Source organism: Schistocerca gregaria, chromosome X (genome assembly GCF_023897955.1).
Source record: "Schistocerca gregaria isolate iqSchGreg1 chromosome X, iqSchGreg1.2, whole genome shotgun sequence".
In the NCBI taxonomy this organism is placed as follows: Eukaryota; Metazoa; Arthropoda; class Insecta; order Orthoptera; family Acrididae; genus Schistocerca; species Schistocerca gregaria.
The window spans coordinates 66,168,633-66,174,632 of record NC_064931.1 but is presented as its reverse complement, the minus strand read 5'-3'; positions in this window follow the sequence as shown (position 1 = coordinate 66,174,632).

Sequence of the window (6,000 nt, the reverse complement as noted above, 5' to 3'; positions counted from 1 at the left end):
TTCGTCTCGAACAGCACGCGGCCGCCTTTCACGTCCCGCACCATGTAATCCTGTCGTTGCTATATCTACTAGCCAGAGGCGAATTGCAGAATATCCTCTCACAAGCCATGGCCGAAGAGTTTACCTTGCAACAATTAAGGGGGGCTTGAAATTAGTCAAAGATTAACCAATGGGGTTCGGAAACAACTTTAGTGCCGCCACATTTGGGAAATACAACGAGGTGACGAGAAATTACATTATTATGTCGATAGAGTCCACACAGACTCCTTGGGCTTACTTGTTGAATTGTCTGAACGCGAATTAGTTTCTATCATTCTCAACGGAATGCGTGCAGCGGATAAGTCGCATTTTGTCTTCCATTAACAGCCTGGGACCTGGGGAGAACTCCGTGATCTGGTTGTAGCAGCATCCGCATTAGCCCTTGAGAGCCACTGGCGTTGGGAGGTTGTAGGGCGCGATTCCGGATTACCCACATCTGTGGAAGTTAGCAGAAGGGAACCCAGGCGTTGTTGCTGTGGTGTCACCGCCAGACGCCACACTTGCTAGGTGGTAGCCTTTAAATCGGGCGCGGTCCGGTAGTATACGTCGGACCCGCGTGTCGCCACTATCAGTCATTGCAGACCGAGCGCCGCCACACAGCAGGTCTAGAGAGACTTCCTAGCACTCGCCCCAGTTGTACAGCAGACTTTGCTAGCGATGGTTCACTGGAGACGATAGTTAGCATAGCCTTCAGCTACGTTATTTGCTACGACCTAGCAAGGCGCCAGTATCCATTCTATTGATATTGTGAATCATGTACCATAAAGAGCAACGTTCTCCATTAATGGATTAAAGTTAAGTATTCCACCAGCCACGTCCGTTTTTTTTTTTTTTTTTCAATTCTAATTCCCTTGTCATGTTCCAGACCTCACGCCAGCCTGCGTGAGCTAAAACGCGTGCATTTCGGCCTCCTTTAGGAACACGGTTGGCTCTCCTGCCAGCCACAACAGTTTCACAACAGTGACTGTTCGTCGCAAAAATAGTGTGCGTCGACGTCGCCGGAACTCCCGACAAGTCACAAGTGATTATGTACCAGTGTCAGTTCACGCTGCATGAGACAGTCGCTCTTATCGTCAGCAGGACAATAAACTTTTTGTGGACTAGGCCATTACTGGCAAAGTGATACCATTCCAGCTCGATACCGGTGCTGCAGTTTCACTGATCAATGGAGACACTTACAAACTGCTGGGCACACCTCCGTTGCGTGTCGCAAAGATTAATTTAAGAAGTTATTCCTGTCAAGCTATCTCTGTGTTAGGACAGTGCAGCCTTCTTGCAACATATAAAGGACAAACAAAACTTGTGGTATTTTACGTCCATCGTTCTTCTTCTGCAGTGAACTTGTTTGGCTTCGATTTATTTCAGTTGTTTAACTTGTCTATAGTAAATCAGGTCCTATCAGTGAACCAGACCGTGCCTTCAGACAGTGTTTCTCGTCTATGTGAAGAATTTGCAGACATTTTTGCACCAGGCCTCGGTTGCACTAAGAACTATAAAGCAAATTTGGAACTGAAAGTAAACGCGCAACCGAAATTTTTCAGAGCGCGCAATGTTCCCCACGCATTGCGTGATGAGGTCGCAAAAACATTACACGAATTGGGATCACAAGGTGTAATTGAACGTGTGCAGGCTTCTCTCTGAGCATCGCCCTTAGTAATTTTGATAAAACCTTCCGGAAAGTTGAGACTTTGTGTGGACTTTCAGGCAACAGTGAATCCACAACTAGTGATTGCAACTTCTCCTTTACCCCGCCCGGATAATCTTTTTGGCAAACTGTGCCCGGGTAAAATACACTCCTGGAAATTGAAATAAGAACACCGTGAATTCATTGTCCCAGGAAGGGGAAACTTTATTGACACATTCCTGGGGTCAGATACATCACATGATCACACTGACAGAACCACAAGCACACAGACACAGGCAACAGAGCATGCACAATGTCGGCACTAGTACAGTGTATATCCACCTTTCGCAACAATGCAGGCTGCTATTCTCCCATGGAGACGATCGTAGAGATGCTGGATGTAGTCCTGTGGAACGGCTTGCCATGCCATTTTCACCTGGCGCCTCAGTTGGACCAGCGTTCGTGCTGGACGTGCAGACCGTGTGAGACGACGCTTCATCCAGTCCCAAACATGCTCAATGGGGGACAGATCCGGAGATCTTGCTGGCCAGGGTAGTTGACTTACACCTTCTAGAGCACGTTGGGTGGCACGGGATACATGCGGACGTGCATTGTCCTGTTGGAACAGCAAATTCTCTCTTGCCGGCCCTGAATGGTAGAACGATGGGTTCGATGACGGTTTGGATGTACCGTGCACTATTCAGTGTCCCCTCGACGATCACTAGAGGTGTACGGCCAGTGTAGGAGATCGCTCCCTACACTATGTTGCCGGGTGTTGGCCCTGTGTGCCTCGGTCGTATGCAGTCCTGATTGTGGCGCTCACCTGCACGGCGCCAAACACGCATACGACCATCATTGGCACCAAGGCAGAAGCGACTCTGATCGCTGAAGACGACACGTCTCCATTCGTCCCTCCATTCACGCCTGTCGCGACACCACTGGAGGCGGGCTCCACGATGTAGGGGCGTGAGCGGATGACGGCCTAACGGTGTGCGGGACCGTAGCCCAGCTTCATGGAGACGGTTGCGAATGGTCCTCGCCGATACCCCAGGAGCAACAGTGTCCCTAATTTGCTGGGAAGTGGCGGTGCGGTCCCCTACGGCACTGCGTAGGATCCTACGGTCTTGGCGTGCATCCGTGCGTCGCTGCGGTCCGGTTCCAGGTCGACGGGCACGTGCACCTTCCGCCGACCACTGGCGACAACATCGATGTACTGTGGAGACCTCATGCCCCACGTGTTGAGCAATTCGGCGGTACGTCCACCCGGCCTCCCGCATGCCCAATATACGCCCTCTCTGAAAGTCCGTCAACTGCACATACGGTTCACGTCCACGCTGTCGCGGCATGCTACCAGTGTTAAAGACTGCGATGGAGCTCCGTATGCCACGGCAAACTGGCTGACACTGACGGCGGCGGTGCACAAATGCTGCGCAGCTAGCGCCATTCGACGGCCAACACCGCGGTTCCTGGTGTGTCCGCTGTGCCGTGCGTGTGATCATTGCTTGTACAGCCCTCTCGCAGTGTCCGGAGCAAGTATGGTGGGTCTGACACACCGGTGTCAATGTGTTCTTTTTTACATTTCCAGGAGTGTACGAGTGGAACTACCAGTTTCCTCAGTTTTCGCGTTTTCTTGTTAAGATCTTCACAATCGAGCTAAGCTTCTAGTTACTCAGTGGTTTGCAGCACGCCCCACATAATGGCCTCGCTAAATTTTCGAGTTTCTAGAGATATAATTTCCACTCTGTGTCTTTAGAATTGTACTGTACAAGCAATCGGTGGCGCACTGCTATGTGGCTGATACCCAGGACTATCGCCTAAATGGTATGATGTTCTGGCAAACCATTTGCAAATACATACGTTCTTGTAATCCCAGAGTCTGGAGATGATCGTAGCTCCATGTAGAAACCACAGCAACAAGCAGACCAGAACGGCAACAGTACTGTCAGTAGAGGCGTTTGCGCTGGGGAACCAGCCCACCCTTTCCACACTAGTTTGGAGAGTGGGCGTTATTGTGGAGGGCGCTCAGATCGCGAATCAAGACAGCATGTGCTTGTGACTATTGGCCATTGTGGATGAGTGACCGACTGATCTCGCAGGAAATATCTAGTGCTGCGATTATATACTGTGCATGTGCTTATGTTTTTTGGGATCTGTCTGTCTTCGCAGTATATGTATGTATGATGATCGATAGCTATACGCAGGATGCAGATGTGACGATTTTGTATAGTGCAGAATAGGAATTGTGCTTACCACATGGATATGGTATGGTGATAGTCGTTTGCCTGGTTTGGTATCGGTTTCGCACCAAAAAATTCAAGCTCTCCTCAACAGTAGCAGAGCAGTGCGATTAAAGAAGTGTCTATGTCGGTAGTTAAGACCACTTTTTCAGTGTTTAAATGTCAGTGCTATATGACTGCTATATCATTTCCGATCTGCACAAAATAGTTTGCAGCTGAAAGTCTTATAATTTGTTTGTCTGCAGAGAGTGGCGGACAATGCTCGAAGACATGTAATTTCAGGAAGAACCAATCAGAAAGCTCTATTCACAAGACGTTCCATGGCACCAGAAAGTCCTTTGTGGCGGGTTATTTACAGAAAGTTCTGTGACGTAGGAGAGTTATGTGATATCTTTTTTGTTCGAGTGTTCAGAGACAATTCCAAGTAGACCACCTTCCTCTAGTTTGGACAGTTGGGATGCTGTCCCCTACCCGCCAGTGTCGCTTTAGGGCATCTGCTGAGCAAGAGTTGTAGGACATAGAAAATTCCAGCCGTCTTTTTCGTCTGTAGGACAATGCTCCGAAATCTGTTTCTTTCCTCACGACCTGTTATGGGGTTCGAAATATGTCATGAACTTTTATATATATAATGTTTCTGAATTTCCCTGTCTATCCTTAGACGATGGTGAGCTTCGAAAAGTCAGGAAACAAAAGGAATAAGTCTTAACATGCCTGACTACAGCAGCAGATATAAACTAAGCCCACTCAGCTGCAGGCTCAGAATTTTTTTGCCCGTGGCAATGCCTTCGTACAACCAGCTAAAACTCGAACAGTGGTGAGCGTCCGGTTTCGAGATGGAGACAAACTTATTTCGACTTCCAAATATCTTCGTTTTGGTGTGCAAAATCGGATATTATTCCTGATACCGGTTTTGGGATCTATTTCCCACAAAATCGCGCTAAATGGCTCATGTAGGGTGACTCAACAAAGACTGGAAGGTTTCACAAGTGTGTGAGAAACCGCCATGAACTTTTTTGAGTTTAGGTTCAAGTGTGGCGTCATTCCTCGGAATAGAACGTGTAATTACATCGGAAAATGTTTAAATATTCTTGCATCATCTGCGAAGTCTCTCTCTCTTTTTATGTAATGGTACATTTAGCTCCTGTGACATCTAGAAGATATTTATGTGACAATATTCTGCACATTGCTTACACACGTTTTATAACTCCTGAAGCAGTTCATATGCAATGACAAGGGGTATCCGTGCAGCACCAAGGAAGTGTACCTGGGTGGAGGAGTATAGCGCTAAATGGCTCAGGTAGGGAGTCTGAATGAAAACTGGGAGGTTTCACAAGTGAGTCAGAACTGGCCATGATCTTTTTAGAGTTTCTGTTCAAGTGTGGCGGCATTCCTCGGAATGAACGTGTAATTACGTCGTGAATTGTTTAAATATTCATGCATCATCTGCAAAGTCTCTCTCTCTTTTTATGCAATGGTACATTTAGCTCCTGTGACATCTACAAGATACACTCCTGGAAATTGAAATAAGAACACCGTGAATTCATTGTCCCAGGAAGGGGAAACTTTATTGACACATTCCTGGGGTCAGATACATCACATGATCACACTGACAGAACCACAGGCACATAGACACTGGCAACAGAGCATGCACAATGTCGGCACTAGTACAGTGTATATTCACCTTTCGCAACAATGCAGGCTGCTCTGCTATTCTCCCATGGAGACGATCGTAGAGATGCTGGATGTAGTCCTGTGGAACGGCTTGCCATGCCATTTCCACCTGGCGCCTCAGTTGGACCATCGTTCGTGCTGGACGTGCAGACCACGTGAGACGACGCTTCATCCAGTCCCAAACATGCTCAATGGGGGACAGATCCGGAGATCTTGCTGGCCAGGGTAGTTGACTTACACCTTCTAGAGCACGTTGGGTGGCACGGGATACATGCGGACGTGCATTGTCCTGTTGGAACAGCAAGTTCCCTTGCCGGCCCTGAATGGTAGAACGATGGGTTCGATGACGGTTTGGATGTACCGTGCACTATTCAGTGTCCCCTCGACGATCACGAGAGGTGTACGGCCAGTGTAGGAGATCGCTCCCCA